At 39.6% G+C, this 16,219-nt stretch overlaps 1 protein-coding gene across 14 annotated transcripts in view; it reads left to right on the plus strand.

Moving 5' to 3' along the window:
- OTUD7A (OTU deubiquitinase 7A) overlaps positions 1 to 16,219 on the plus strand; it is a 142,324-nt gene that overhangs the window by 78,002 nt on the left and 48,103 nt on the right. For 9 of the 14 annotated variants that reach the window (XM_085588657.1, XM_021554172.3, XM_077785875.2 and 6 more), the window contains one exon: positions 11,602 to 11,734. The exons of 1 other annotated variant lie outside the window; for it this stretch is intronic. The gene's annotated coding sequence lies outside the window, so the exon portion shown is untranslated. Of the gene's footprint in view, positions 1 to 11,601; positions 11,735 to 12,908; positions 13,051 to 16,219 lie in introns of all 14 variants that reach the window. 4 more of the 14 variants (XM_085588659.1, XM_085588662.1, XM_085588658.1 and 1 more) reach the window with 1 other exon arrangement.

A 16,219-nucleotide genomic window follows, 5' to 3' on the forward strand; every position in this document is an offset into this window, starting at 1 on the left:
CAGAACTTTCCTGTAGTGAGGAGGTGGTTATCACTTTTAATTTTCTGATGCAGTTACTATAACTTGTAGTCAGAGTGATAAGACACAAATGTTATTCCATTTTATTTAAGTTCCATCTTGATGGTTGCTGTGGTAGTATTTTTACAGAAGTTGGCTTATTATAGAGCAGTGGCATTTGGTTTTACAAGTAACTGGGACACATTACCTGCCACTACAGGCGGCTTACTCTTGAATTCATCACTTGGCATTTACTGTTCATTTTAGGCTGATTTAAGATAATGTACCATTTGATTATAGTCTGATTTTCAATATTGAATTGTTCCTAGGAATCCTCATTAAGATACAATTAATAAAGACTAACTGCTACATTAGGGTACTTGGGCAGCTCTGCCTGACGTGGGTGGAAGTAGAACTGTGTTGTAATTACAGACAATGCTCTGTCATTTTGAGATTTAATTTCTAGTTGGATTGGTTATTTTAATAACTGTCTGTTATCAGACAGTTATATTACATAATAGCAACAATATTGTTATGGCATGAGGTACATACTGTGAGTGCAAACATGGAGATGTAGAAAACAAACATTGCAGTGCTCTTCTACATGCCTATACAGCTTTCATCACTTATTTTGTCAGTGTAAATGAAATAATTTACTCAGTTCTCATGAAATCAAAATACTTTTGCTGTATTTTAGAAGTAGAGTAAAATACTTCTAAGTCCTATTCCACAGTGAGAAATTAGATTAATTCTCTTTTGCAGAGACTGTTTAAATCCTGTTTTTTACCACTGAATCCATGTCTCTAAAGCACAGACTTCACAGAGCCTTTCTGGCCAGTGTATTTCTTCTCTTAGCCAGTACTGTCCAAGGTAGTTTCTCATGGAATTTCAGGAAGTTTGTTTGTCTTGAAGATTTATTTTTCACAGTAAACCTATTTTTCTGAGGTAGGTAGTTCTAGACCTGGGTGAAAATAATTAAATGTATCCTTTAAAAAAATGTTCTCACTGGACAATCTAGCCATCAGGATATAATTTAATTTAAAAATGTGGACTGGTTCAGTTCAGAGCAAGGCCCTGTCATTCTACAGAAATATATCTTAATCTAACCATCTTAATCCATGAAAATTACCAGTATAGAGCAGTAAAGGATACAGTTTAAGTATTTGATGCAGTTTAAGTATTTGATACTTTGAGCGTATTTATACATACATTTTATAGTTATTTAGCATGAAGTCCATGGGAATTTCTATTTCATTGGATTTGCTGTTAATAATACGATGTGCATATTAGCACGGTGTCTGCAGACAAAAATAGACAGTGGCTGCATGATGAAAGCATGATCTTTGTCTCTCTTGAGATACTACTATTTTAGATAAGGTGATTAGAAACTCTTTAATTTCTAACGTTTTAAACCTTTAAAATCAGATGCTGCATGGGTTCTGTAGTAGAGTTTAAGCATTGCACAACTGAATTATGGCCTAGCCTAAGTTCATTCAGTCATATTTATGATTAAATTCATGTGGTTTTGACTCACTTCTCCTTCAAAGCCAGAAAGGATTTCAGTAAATTAGACAAAAGCTATCCATACCTGATCTGTCAGTGTTTTTAATGTATATAAGGGCAGAAAGCATGTGGCTAGAGAAGCTGGCACTGCTTGTATTGCTAAAAGAAGAAAGAGCCAGTTCATAGAGAAGACAGGGAATAAATACCTTGTTTCCAAGTCATCTCCTCTCACATTTCTTTTGAGCTACCTCTATTTAAAGCATGAAAAACTGACATTTGTTTCACAAAGATGTTTAAAATCTTTGGAAACTTTACCCAGAGAGAATAAAGTTTTGAGTAACTAAAATAAGTTACAGCATAAATTAAATCAGCAAAATTCTAAAAGCATTTCTTCATGGAGCAGTTAATTCTTTACAGAGGACTAGAGGAGCCTTAACACTCTTATAAGCTGAAAGGACATTTGGCAAATAGTAAATTTCAAGGCTGAAAAGGGTCAAACAAACACTGTGGTGAAGTTCCAGATACTTATTTCCTGGTCACATTTTGTTAAATTTGAAACTGAGTCTACATCCTTTTCAAAATGTGTACTGCATGTAATTATATTCCAAATATTGTTTCACTGGAGGCTATGAGATTTGGCTGTTTAATTTGTGTTATTTATTATTGCTGTGTTACAAAAAATGAATTGTGCACTGCTGGTATAATAAACGACCAAATGTCTTATCAAATGGGCAGGGATTAAAAGGATGTCTTATTAAAATGTCTTGGTTGGAAAGTTCTGTGAGTAATTGGATAAATTTTTATGGTGAGGTATTTTTTTTTTCCTGAGGGAATGATCTTTCCCTTTATGCAGAAATTAAGAGAGATTTACATTCTTTTCAGCAATTGTTAACATAGATTTTACTGCGTACAAGAAATCATTAAAATATTTTTTCATGCTTCTGAAACCATCTGCTGGATTGCTCAATACTATGAGACCATTAGATACAATTTTCATTCCTGTGACAATTAAAGCATCACTGAGAGCAGGTGCCCCCCAAGAAGAAGCCAGTCATCTCTTTTGGGAAAGTTTGCTGGTGGAGAAAAAAAAAAAGCCTGAATTAGCACAGTACATGTTTTTTACACTGTTTGACAGAAGTGCATACACATGTCTGGGCTAACTCTGGGATGTGCTGGTAGCTGCACGAGTTTAGGGTATTAAAGGACAGAAATCCAAAGAAAATTATGCTTCCTTGTCTCTTCTGCTTGCAGAACAATTTCCTGCAAAACTGATAGGAAATCCCAAATAAATTTTCTACACATAGAGCTGGTTTATTCCTTCTGTAAATTCATAGATATTGAGTGTGCCTTGAAGCATGCTGATCCTTGTGTGTTAACCAAAAGTAGATAGATGGGTCGAGATAACACTGAAGAGATTGGCACCTTCAGCATTGAGATCTGCCTTCTATTTCTGAAAAATATTGGCGCTATTTATAAATTTGGAAAATCACAGGACTGTATGTGGTTTATCATGCTTATGCTTGTTAGTTCAGCTTCTGATGTACTATTGTAATTAACTATATTCCTAGCTTTCACAATCACAAGACTGTTTTTCTATTTTTAAGGCCTTCTGCAAGAATACTGGATATTTTATCTTCACTGAAGTGCTGTGGCACATTGCAAATGATGTATAAAGCTTTAGTGTTTCTCTTTATTTCTCTTCAGAGTACATGGTATATACATTGTGCTGTTTGACATCATAGCCAGCTTAGTAATGCCCAGGAGAAAGTTTCCAAGGCCTAGAAGGGAGAGCAAAAGTACTATGAAAGCTAAACCCCAAATTTCATCTTTATGCCTCTACCTAAAATGAGCAGGGAACTGGAAAAGTTTTCAGTGGTTTTTTCAGGCTGTTTAAAATACAGATGCAGGAGGAGGAAAAAGACTGCAGTTCCTCCCTGCTCTTCCTTAGCACATCAGCACTGTCTAGAACAGTACATGCTGTCCATTTTCCTGCTCAGCCAAGGCATGGTGAGTCTCTTGACCTGTCTATGGTATTTCCATTGCAAACATTCCTTCACTGCTGCTGTTCCATGTTAGCAAGACAAAGTATTATAGCTCCAGCAGTACAGGTATTTTCTCAGCTTCAGCCCTTACCTTTTTGCTTCCACATGGAAAAAAAAGCCCTTGTTGAAGCCTTTGGTCCCATAGATGTGTGTTCCTTCATTTCAGCGTTTAACAGATGGATTAGTTCATGGAAAGAACTGAGATCAATGTGAGCAAATCTGTCCCTTAATAAATGCTTGTAGTGGTTTGTAGAATGCATGATAGGACAGGAAGATTCCCAAGGTCAGCTTACTGGAGTGACATTCGGTTAAGTGTCTGACTTTCTAAAGGTAAAGTATTATGGGAACATTTACTGCTTATCTCTAAGTAGCAATTGCAATTATAATATAAATTCTCTGCATGTCTTCCTGTTTGAGAGCTTAAACTCTATAATTTGAATTACAGAGTAGGTATAGGGCCCAATTTTCAACCTCCTGCTGGAGATGGTTTGTATAACTTTGGGCCATTTGGCCTTGTCTTTACTTTTGGAGACTGACAGTCTAATTTAATCAAGCAGATGTGGATTTTTATATGTGGAGTAGATATTCAGTCACATAAGCTGTGAAAAAATTCACAGGTTAGATTCAGGACTGTTTGAAGTTGCCCAAGAAGTTAATTGCTAAATTTCTTTTGAATGAAATGTATTTTTGGAAGTAGTATTTTTTTTCCTTCCTTTTATTTAAAGTCTCCAATCTATAGAGATCATCATCACAGAAAACATTATTGTTATGCATAAGAAAATAGCAGTTGCTGTGTAGTTTCCAAGTTGCATATATTACAATGCACATAAGCATAAGATCAATTTCTATATTAATTAAAACACAAATACTAGTGGCATGAGTTTAGTTCTAATACAAGCTTAAATATTTGACAGTTTGATGGTGGTGACCTTCTTCTTTTCTTGACATACCACTTTTGCTTTGAAGCTACTGCTTGAAAAATCATATTATTATCAACTGGGTAAAGTTCAGCTTGTACCATTTTGCATTTCAAGTATCATGAACTCCCCACAGATAGTTTGCTTTTCAGTGTGTACTGACTGCAGCTCCAAGAAATGAGCTCATTCTGTCTGTCATGAAATGGAGAACACTGCTGGGTAATTGACTGCATCAGCAAATGGAAAAGCGAGAGGTTTTTCCCAAACATTTGTACATAAGAGAAAAGCTGACTCAAGTGAGTCAATATTGTGTGTCTGCTGGTTTTGGCTGGGCTAGAGTTAATTTTTTTCACACTGTCTGGTATGGGGCTGTGTTTTGGATTCATGCTGAACACAGGGTTGATAATACAGAGATGTTTTTGTCATTGCTGACTGGGGCTCACAATGAGCCAAGGCCCTTCGTGCTTTTCTTACTTCTAGGCTGGGGAGGGATCTAGGGGTGCACAGGAGGTGGTGAGGAGACACAGCCAGGACAGGTGACCCCCACTGACCACAGGGATGTTCCAGACCCTGTGACAGAAAGGAAGAAGGAGGAAGGGAGGACATTTGGAGTGATGGTGTTTGTCTCCCCCAGCCACCATTCTGTGTGCTGGGGCCCTGCCCTCCTGGGGATGGCTGAACACCTGCCCAACCACGGGAAGCACTGAATGGATTCCTTCTTTTGCTTTGCTCTCCCAGCTAAACTATCTTCATCTCAACCCAGGAGTTTTGCAGCTTTTACCTTTACCAGTTCTCATCCTGGTGCTGCTGGAGGGGGAGTGGCCGAGGAGCTGCGTGGGGCTGAGCTGCTGCCTGGGGTTACACACAGCAGCACACACTGCCTGTCTGGCAGGCTGACTGATCTACTGCAAAGCGACTGACATCACAAAGAAAGCCATCATTTTTTCAAATAGGTTTCTGCAAAGTTAAGCAGGGGAAATGGGAGTTCTGCTTCTTGCACTGTGGTTGTTCACTCCTTAATTCATATAGTTGGGTTGTTTGCAGGTGATGGAAGAACATGGTTTCAAGCAAACTCTTTTTAGTTGTTCTTTTATTTTCCTTGGTTGTTTTTTTTTTTTTTGTTTTTGGGGGCTTGAGAGGTTTGGTTTGTTTTTGGGGGTTTTGTTTCACTTGTTTGTTTTTGGTGGGGTTTGTTTGGTTTTTTAAAAATTCCTTTTGTGTGGTTTATAGTCTTGTCTGAGTGTTGAGCATCTGTCTTTCAAATACTGCTGATCTGTTGTCGTGGGACCGACTCCCTGCATCAAATCATAATTTTCTATTTCCCTCCCTCCCACACAGCCATTTCTGTTTCATATAAAACCTAAATTAACTTAAAGATCTTCCTTAAATCGTTCCTGTTCCACATCCACAACTTTTTATTCTGAATCAACAGTAACAGAATTCTCTCTCCTCCTTGCATTTCTGGCTAATAAGTAGCCCTGCGAATCAGGCAGAGCCATTTTCTGCCATGAGTTTTTGAATAATTTCTACTAAATTGACAGTGGGTATTGTCCGAAGTGCTGAAACATTTGTTTCTAAAAATAATCAGCAACAACTCCCAATCAGCTCTGCTGTGCATCTGGCTTCTGATCAGCAACAAAGCAGAGGAGTTTGATCAATGTCTTTAAAATTTAAAAAAAAAAAAATGTGTGAAAGAGAATAGTTTTTTTGATAGCTTAAAGGATTTTTTTTTTATTCTATCTGTCAGCTTTCCAGGGTTTTTATGATGAAATTCAGGGGAAAATGCAGGTATTTCTGAAATCCTTTCAGAATGCAATTTCAGATGTTTAAAAAATATATAAATATTTTTCTCTGCAGCAGATTAAATGGAAAGATATTTATATGCTGAAGCTTACAGTAAGCTCTAAAAATATGTCCTAATTCCTTAAAGTGAGGTTGTCATCACGTTTGTCAGCTAAGGCTCAAGGAGACTGCAAATTCTGTTGTGTTTTCTTCTCTTTTTCCTGTCTGGGAGTTCATGATGAACTCCCAGAAGAGTGTTTGTTTCAGAAGAGTGTTCTTCATTTAGTTTACAGGTGCTCTTTTCATATGTGAATTTCGTACATAAGTTAAAAAAATGCAGACACTGGTTTTGGTTTTTTTTTGTTTTTTTTTTGTTTTGGTTTGGTTTGGTTTTTTGGGTTTTTTTAGCTGTTGCCTGTAGACATTAATATTCAGTGTGGTGAAAGGTTTTATTCTCCCACCCCCTGGCTCTATTTTGCAATCAGTAGCCTTTTTCATATGTTTTTTCCTGGCATTATGAATTTCCTAGTTTGTACAGTGCTATTTAATTCCATGTCCTGCTTTTCCATAGAATGCAATAATAGATGATGACGACAGTGGCAATTAGAACTAATGGGCTACTTCTTAGAGATGCTGAATATCCATTAATCCTGTTGAACTTGGTCAGAAATTAGGCTATTTTAGCATCAAACTTGGAATATCTGTTAGTTGCTGTTGGTTTTTTTTGTGTGTACAATTCTGGTGTGTGTTTCCTTATAACACTTGATTCATCAGCTTTCAGTTCTCCTTGTTTAGCTGGAGTATTTCCTATTAGTTTTCATATTGTCTGAATTACAGGAAAAATCATAACTGTAGAGGTAGTTACAGCTCATTTATGGAGAAAACTAAGTCTGTGTTACCAAATTGATTTGACTAAATGAAAAACCTGTTTAGGGCAGTTTTTAAAAAATTTTTCATGAACAACCATTTTTAATATTAGGTAATTTCACATTCATTTCACTGACTTTCCTATTGCAGGACTTTTCAATTACTCATGTAGTCTAAGTGAAACACACAGTTACTATACTTATAAATCTTCAGAATGTTAAATGAATCATTCTAGATGCCATGTCTCAAATCTTTATTTCCTCATTTGTATCTGTAGCTGTTTTGAAATCTTGGAGATATATTAAATGATATGCTTCTTTAGGATGAAGAGGAATTAAGTCTTCCATTCTCCTTAACTTTCTAAACTAAATGCAGTAACTGAGGAACATAATGTTTCACAGAAATAAGGATGGGAGTCTGAGGGTTGGGGGGAAATTACCCAGTTTTGTTTTGCTGAATGGTGTGTGTGTGTTCTTCTCTGCTGGATCTCATTTAGCTCAGCACACACCGAGCTGATATTCCAGCTTCTGCTGAATTCCAGCACGTTACACAAATGCCTGCTCATAGCTTGCTATTCTTTCTAACTTATGTGCACCTAAGGACTTATAAGAACTTGCTTTTTGTACATAATTTGAATTTCAGAAGTTCAATCCTGTTGCCACTTTTAGGGTACTTGTAAGAGAGAGACCTTTCTCATAGGTTTGTCACTGAAGCTGTGGGATGAACCAGTTGAGAGGATCAGTATTTTTAAGTGGAATGTGGAAAAATCACCAGTGTTTTTCCTTGATGTGAGGAACAATGTCACGTGCAGAATAACAGTCAAGCCTTGTGTTTAAAACAGCAGCTGAATTGTCTCCATAAAGGCATGGATGTGCTGCACACTCCATTTTTAAAGACTATACTGAACCCTTAATCGCTGACTGTGCACTTGACATACAATTAAGCATTTGAGCCTTCCTCTGATCTCTGTGTACAGGAAGATAAAGGATGCTTGGAGACTTGTATTAGACTATTTATACAGAGCTCATACTGCTAACACTTTTGATGTCTTTTAAGCTTCTGCCTTCATATCCCTGTCAGCTCAATCCACTGCACACATTTTCTGAGTCAAACTGGCATAAGCTGGGAAGGGGAGAAATGTGTTCACGTGCAAGAGCACTGGTCACAGTAAGACTTTTCTAGCAGAAGAAGAAATCCTTTACTTCATCAGTAACTTGTGACAGACTCTACAGATTTAGGACATTGATAAAGCAATAGGTGTTTCTCATGTAGTGATTATAAAGGAATTTCAAGTGATGAAGGTTCAGGGAAAAAAAAAACAAAACTGAGTCTGTGCCAGCACTTCAGACTGTGCTCAAAAACTTGTCTTTGGAAAGTTAGATCATTGAGGTGCTGCCTTACTCTGGGGAATGACAAATGTCACAGATCTGCAAGAACATGAAACATCAGCTAGTCATGAATCTTCTGTAGCTGAGCTGTAGACAGATGCTGTGTGTCAGATTTTGCATCCTTCCCCTCAAAGTTTTCAACACAGACATCTGCAGGACACAGATAGACACAGTTCCATGGCTAGAATAGAATTATCATTTCTGTGGTACTTGTCCTTTGTCTTTAAGGAGACCAGTACCAATAGTGGCCATCTTTATCATGGAAACCCCTTCCTGATGGGGGTCTTGTAATTATTTCTTGAATGTTATTGCTTCCCTGTTATTAGAGATATCTTTTCCCTCATATGTTGCTTGAGCTAAATAAATTATTGTAAAGAGCCAATGAGCAGTGGGTAAGGCTTGTACTGAATTTAAAACTTGCACTGAAGAAACCAAGTCTTGACAGAATCTGAACACAAATCTGATGCTACAGAAGGTGATGATTTCTGTCTGGACTTACTTCAGTGTGTATGTATGTATGTAACAAAAATAATGGAAGCAAGCACGCAGTTGAGATGTGCTCATGCTTGGGGAGATGCTGATCCATATTCAACAGAGTATTGGCAGAGGTTTCCAACACTGTGCAGCTGATCCTAAGCTGCTGAGAAAATTGTAGGAAGTATTTGAGTCCTGTGTCAGAAGCAGAAGTAGAAAATGGAACCCCTTTTGAGTTCAGAACAAGCAGTGCATGAGAGTCTTGGGAGAGAATTCAGGTATTTCTAGAAGCTAAGTGGAGGAAGCTTCTTCAGCTTTTTGTTAGTGACTGGTTTGAAATGTCAGATAAAAAAAGGGGAAAATGAGAGTTAATGTGGATATTCATTCTTAACAAAAAACTTCCCTGATCTCTGGCCTCAGCTGATTCTGTCTCAGGCAGAATTCAAAATACTTGTTGGAGATGGAGTTCTTTGGTTTGCAATATGTATGTAGCATCTTCAGTCTGCCTTTCATTTTCTTTGCTAACTTCACACAGAAGCTGTTGCAAGGACCATGCAAAGCCAAACAAATAAATTAAAAATTTGTGCTCAGAATGATGAAAGAATTGTAATTGAAATTCTATCCTGAACCTTTTCATATCTCATGATAACTTTATTCTGAGTGTTTATATCTTTGTGTAGTTTGTCACAGACCAAGTTGGGTTTATATAGGGAGAATTCTTCAGTTTCTCAATTCCCCATACAGGGGAATACAGCAGAGTAAGCAGTATTTAGGGTTGATCTTGAACTGCTGAAGCTCCAATACATATATGAGAAAGGCTGAAAAGGCTGAGTGAGCTATGTGCCTGTTCTTGTGCCCTGACCATTACAGTATCCAGGGTAATATTTTAGATAACTTATTCACAACCACAAGCTAAGTGGAATAATTTTTATTTCAGTTGAAATGGTATATGATATAATAAAAAAAGATTACTGCAAGGACATAAGTTGAGTCCTCTTTCAAGAAGTAGTAGGCTGAATGTTGGAAAGTGTTTATTACTCTGTGCAGCAGATGTGTTGAACAAAGCTATAAAAATGTTTTGATCATTGTTTGTTAATATGTGTTGAAAAAAAAGGAACATACTTCACTTGTTTATTTCTAGGGCAATGATAAAAGTTACATCTCCTTAGCAGAAGCATCATCTTTCAGTTTTGAGGGCTGGATATCAGAGTTTTTAGTTATTTCCCAAAGCTAAGGGGAGTTCCTTAGTGTAGGTATTTCAGTTGGTTAATATCGTATAGCTGGAAATGTGGAGGCATATTCACCCTTGATGATTATTTCTATCCCCTGCAGTCCAAGTACCCTTGAAAGTGTTAAGAGTTATTAAAAAGTTGCTTCTTTAAGTTGAGGGTTTTATAGTTATTTTTAAGTTCCCTGAGGGTGATAAAGGGTCACAAGCAAATGTGGTTTGACTGAATTTCCTTTGCAATGTATGAAATTAAGCTTTTCGTGCTGTTACAACCTTTGAAATAATCTGCTTCAGTGTGAGGGTATCTGTGGTGTGCTACGTCCATATGTGAGTTCCAACGAAGAATTGAAGATAATACTTTGGTCATATTTATGGGTTTTGCATAAAAATATGTCATGGTGAAGAAAAAAAAAAGGTAGGCCTCTTATTAACTCCTGTATGTTAGTTCATATGCACCTGAGTTAGGGCTGGGTAAGGTAACACTTGTTAATTGAGGTACTTAAGTTACAGTTGAGCTGTCACACAGACAACTGGGAGTTTTTGTGTAGGAACTATTATCTACTGAGATTTGGTTCCTTGGGTATGTATTTTAGGAAATAGCAAGAAATAATATTAAGTTCTGTTTCCATATCCTGATTCTCAAAAAATCATAAAAACTGTGGACCTTGGTATAGTTTTTCCTGTTTCAAAAGCATTATCAGAAGGAATGTTTTTTATCATAAAAAGATTTGGGCTAGTTTTGGTGAGGCTGGGCCCAGTTACAACTGTATGAGTTTTGTGAATGGATTAAAAAACCAGAAACAATAAAACTGATTGTAAATGCCTTTTAGAATGATAAGGTGAAGCTTTTAGTAATTGGATTATGTATTTGCAAGCAGGATTTATTCTTAGGAGATGCTAGTAGATTATTATATGGAAAGGGAACTGCTGTATGTTTTAAAATTAGACCCCATGAAATGGTGTTCCTTCTTTCTTCATGTGCTCGTCTGTTTATTTTCATCAAAAAGAGTGGCTATCCTGCTTGAGTCTTCTCCTGGATATCTCTTCATTAGTACATTGCTTCAGATTGTAGAAGCTTATGAGAAGAGAACTTTCAAAGCTGTATTTGATGAGTCTTAGGACAAAGAAATCTTAAAAGAAATTCCAAGTGCAAGTTGCCATTTTCATGTAGGAAGCCATAAGGATATTTTTGTAAATTAATAATTATTTTTTTATTAATTGTCTGGGTTGTGCCCAAGAATTTTGCATTCTTAATGCAAATTACTGTATGTGGTAATTTATCTGCATTAAGAGAAGCATCCATTAGGCTTCTAAGGTCAAAGGTAAAGACTATTTTGGCAGTTAACATTATTCAAATAGCAGAAGTGCAATGATTAATATACTGCTATTCTTTTTTCTTCCAGATTTCTCAGGGGACAAACTTTTGCTTATTCATACCTTCTACTGTGGCAAAAATGGATTCTTTTCCTCACCAAAAACCAGCAGCATAACACCCATCCAACACCTGCCTCAAGGAACTCTTATTTAAAGTGTATTGTAAGTCAAATGAACCACTTGAAAACGGTAGCTTTAATCAGCTGTGTGTGTCTATTTACAGCTCGGGACCAGCAGCCTTGCAGGGAGCGCTAATCTGAGCAGGGCGGCTCTGCTGCAGCTGCTCCTGGCTCTGGAGAGGAGGCGGGGGGCGGCGGCAGGGCAGGGCTGGGCTGAGCCCGCGGCTCGGGTGTCAGCTCTGTGTCACCCGGCTGTCCCCTCGGGGCTGGGCTGGGCTGGGCTGGGCTGAGCCCGCGGCTCGGGTGTCAGCTCTGTGTCACCCGGCTGTCCCCTCGGGGCTGGGCTGGGCTGAGCCCGCGGCTCCAGTGTCAGCTCTGTGTCACCTGGCTGTCCCCTCGGGGCTGGGCTGGGCTGGGCTGGGCTGGGCTGAGCCCGCGGCTCGGGTGTCACCCGGGTGTCACCTGGCTGTCCCCTCGGGGCTGGGCTGGGCAGGGTTTGGGCTGAGCCCGCGGCTCGGGTGTCACCCGGGTGTCACCTGGCTGTCCCCTCGGGGCTGGGCTGGGCAGGGTTTGGGCTGAGCCCGCGGCTCGGGTGTCGCCCGGCTGTCCCCTCGGGGCTGGGCAGGGCTGAGCCCGCGGCTCGGGTGTCGCCCGGGTGTCACCTGGCTGTCCCCTCAGGGCAGGGTGTGGGCAGGGTTTGGGCTGAGCCCGCGGCTCGGGTGTCGCCCGGGTGTCCCCTCAGGGCCGGGTGTGGGCAGGGTTTGGGCTGAGCCGCCGCCTGCCCGCGGCTCGGTGTCGCCCGGGTGTCCCCTCGGGGCAGGGCTGGGCTGGGCTGAGCCCGCGGCTCGGTGTCGCCCGGGTGTCCCCTCGGGGCTGGGCTGGGCTGAGCCCGCGGCTCGGTGTCGCCCGGGTGTCCCCTCGGGGCCGGGCAGGGCAGGGCTGGGCTGAGCCCGCGGCTCGGTGTCGCCCGGCTGTCCCCTCGGGGCAGGGCTGGGCTGTGCTGAGCCCGCGGCTCGGTGTCGCCCGGGTGTCCCCTCGGGGCCGGGCAGGGCAGGGCTGGGCTGAGCCCGCGGCTCCGGTGCGGTGCCAGCCGGGGTCCCCTCAGGAGCGGGTTCCGCGCACCGCGGTCAGGCCCCGGTGACAGCGGCCGATCAGGACGCTGATCTGCAGTGCAAATGAAGGCTCAGCCTCCTGTTTGCTATGACGATAGATTTCAGACGGCGCAGTGGAGAGACGGGAGGACAAAGAGCTCAAAAAGTGGGAGCTTCGAGGGGTTCAGCTGGAGGTGCTGGCTGTGGAGCTGAAGCTTCTCATGGTGCCCACAGGCACAAGCCTCATGCAAGGCTGACTTGGACAAAAGTAAGGAAGCTCCACGCTATAGATCTCAAAAATCTTTGGTGCTTTTCATGCACCAAAGTTAAATTTTATGCTGGCAGAGTACATGATAGACATTTTGAGAGAGAAGGTTCTGTTCAGATAGAGTTTTGGCCAGCATACCTTTTGTATTAGAAGGATGGCATTTGGAGGAATATATTCAGTATTTCAGTAGTAGATCTTCTTGCTGTATTGGGACAAATTAATAAGGAAATTTCATAAAAAAATTCATAAACAAGGAAAAAATTCCAAATGAGGACGCAATCTAGTCTGTCCATGTTGCTTCTTTGGAGATATATTCTACTAAAGGAGATGTATGTTACTTAGTGAAACTGCATTTAATAAGAGGCCTCTTATTAACATGTGAAAGCCTAATTGTAATTTTTTCCAGTGCAGTATAATACTGCCTACTTCTTTATCACTCTCATAGATAAAAGAATAATTAATACTTGAATTGGTTTTAAAGTCAAGGTATTTGTTTCAGCTAAATTCCAGCTTTATCAGTGGCATTACATTTATCCTTTGCACAGCTGCTTTTTGTTAGACTACAATTACCACACTATGAGGGCCCTTGTGAATAAAGGAAGGGAAACATTGTAATTGACTTACGTTCATTCTCCATATCTTGTTTTATCTTGTTATCTATTTCATGTTTCCTTGTTTGGAAAAAAAATATTATAGCAATGGTGGTGTTTTGTCTTGAAAAAATACTGATGCAGGGGTATAGGAGATCCTTCCCTGAAAAGGCTGTCTCTTGCTTGGTTTATTCCAGTTCAGGACTCCTGTTTCTATGGACTTCTTGTTTATCTGTGACATTTTTTCTTTCTGAGAATGTAATCACTCTTAAGTAAGAAAAATTATGTTATGTAAACCCCCTGAAGGTCCATGAAAATACAGTTGTAAAAATCTCGTCTAAAGATATATTAGTTGTGTCCTTCATTATAGCTCTATCTTGAAATAATTCAAATATGTAAATAGATAGTAGATGCTTTAAATAACATTTCTGAAAATTAAAATGTACCTGCATTTTTAAAATTCTTCCTAGTTGGTCCCTGAACCTTGATGGTATTTATCCTAGAACTGGACTTGATGTATTTGAACAGTTCTCTTGGACAGCTGTTCTTCGATGGTTCCCCAGAGCTGAGAATTCTTCAGCATAGCTTCTTTCTTTCTCTGTTTTTTCCACTTCTGTGTCTAATGTTCAGGACTTGTCTACACAAGATACCAGGGAAAATCGGTGCAGATCAACTAAATGCAGGAATTTAAAGAGGGCAGCTTTAGTCTTACCAAGTCCCTGTGTGCACTATCCCATTCATAATTAAAGTGGTCTCCAGTGAATTCAGTTTAACTCACTTTGAAGGCAAGATGAGCCAAACCAAATTAAGGCCAGCATTTTATTCACAAATGAAAGTGTTTGCAAAGGAATTTAATGGGTATAGACAAATCCAATTAAATTAACGGGGTTAATTTTCCTGAGTTCCATTGTGTAGATAAAGCCTTAGTAATAAGTCTGATTTGAGCTTTTACTTTTCATCTTTTTTGTTCATCTCCTTTTGTTCTAAAACTCTGTAATTTTAGACTGGAGAAGGTAGTCCACACCAAATGCTGTCTTGTAATTTTACTGTGTTTTGAGAGTCCACATTTTAACATATAAATGCCCTGCTTTGCCATCAGGTCTAGTTCACAGTAACCTTTTCTTTAGGTAATTACCATCGATTTGGCTTCTTCAACTAATGCCTTTTAATCCAGTTAGCAGAAAAAAAATACCATCTCCACTGTCTTAAATAGCCTGCATTAACTACCGCTTCCCTTAAAGCTGCTGTTCTCCTAAACAAATATTCTCTACTGAATTTGATTGTTTAATTATATATTTCTGCTTAATAGTTTAACCTAATAAAGGGTGGCTTAATTTCATAATATTGTTGCAATTGTAGAATTATGGCATTTCCCATCAATTGTAGCCTGTCAGAAAGAATTACTTTCAAAAGCTCAAACTGTGCACAAAGAGGGTATTTCTGCCCTCCCAGCCAGTCAGGCAGCAGGAACATTGCACCTGGGAGCTGGCTGCACCTCTGTGCACTGCCTGAGCAGCTGAGAGCCAGCAGCGATGTTCAACCGGCCCTGAGCCCTGTCACTGCAGGGACATAACAATAGCCTGGGGGAGCTGGTTTAATACAATTGCTGGGTGTGTCTCCGTTGAACGGTTTCCCAGAGCACCAAGACTGTGCCTCTTTACTGATGGTGCTTATTTCATCCTTTCTTTGAAAATTAGGAAAGTGAAAGATCTTAGTTGCAGCTTAGTCATTCTGTCTTCCTGAGGCTTTGTCCATTGTGTGCTGTTTTCTCTCTGTTCTTCACTTTGGTTTCGTCAGCTGTGTCTGTTCTGGATGCATGGCATGGGATTTGTTTTAACATGGTTGTTTTTGCTTTATTAGTTATCCCTGTGCATCTCTTTAAGCTTCTTTAGAGAAAAAACTCTTCATACCATTTAACTGGGTGAAGCTGTTTGCTTTTGAAGAAGTTAAATTTAGATTCAGGTGAAGACTGTTCACTTCCAAGCATGGCTCAGCTTTGAAAGAGAGGTACTTGAAGGAGAAGAAAAGATCAAATATAACTGAGATTGTACTAAATTGATTTCAAGTCCTATTAGCCCATCTTAACATTTCAAATTAATCAGTATCTCCTCTTTAAATACTTTAAAAATTATTTTTCTTATACTATAAAACAAATTATCCAATTTCACTGCCTCTTGTATTTGTGCTGTATAAATAATACATTTTTAAGGAAGAAGTTTGGTCAGAAAGTGAGTGAAAACCTCCTGTGTTTTGATGGCCAAGATGTGTCAATGTCCATTCAGTTCCAAGTGACGTTTGTGTGTCGCGTGAGACACATTTGAAATTAAAACTGCAGGTGCCTGTGTGTGTCTGTAGTGCTACCCATGGAGGAGTGGTGTGAGGTGAATGATTGTGTTAGATCTGCTCCGTGTGTGTATTTAAAGTTGTGTTAATGCTTTGCCAAGCCATTGACAGCAAAGGTGGTGCTGATGGTTCCTTCCGTGAGGAGAGACCAAATCCATCTGGGGAGAAGTGGGTTTGAGAGCACCTGCCTTCTGAGTTACTACCTCCTTTAGAATTTATCATTTATTTTCTCTTTT

Source organism: Lonchura striata, chromosome 10 (genome assembly GCF_050655825.1).
Source record: "Lonchura striata isolate lonStrDom1 chromosome 10, ASM5065582v1, whole genome shotgun sequence".
NCBI lineage: Eukaryota > Metazoa > Chordata > Aves > Passeriformes > Estrildidae > Lonchura > Lonchura striata.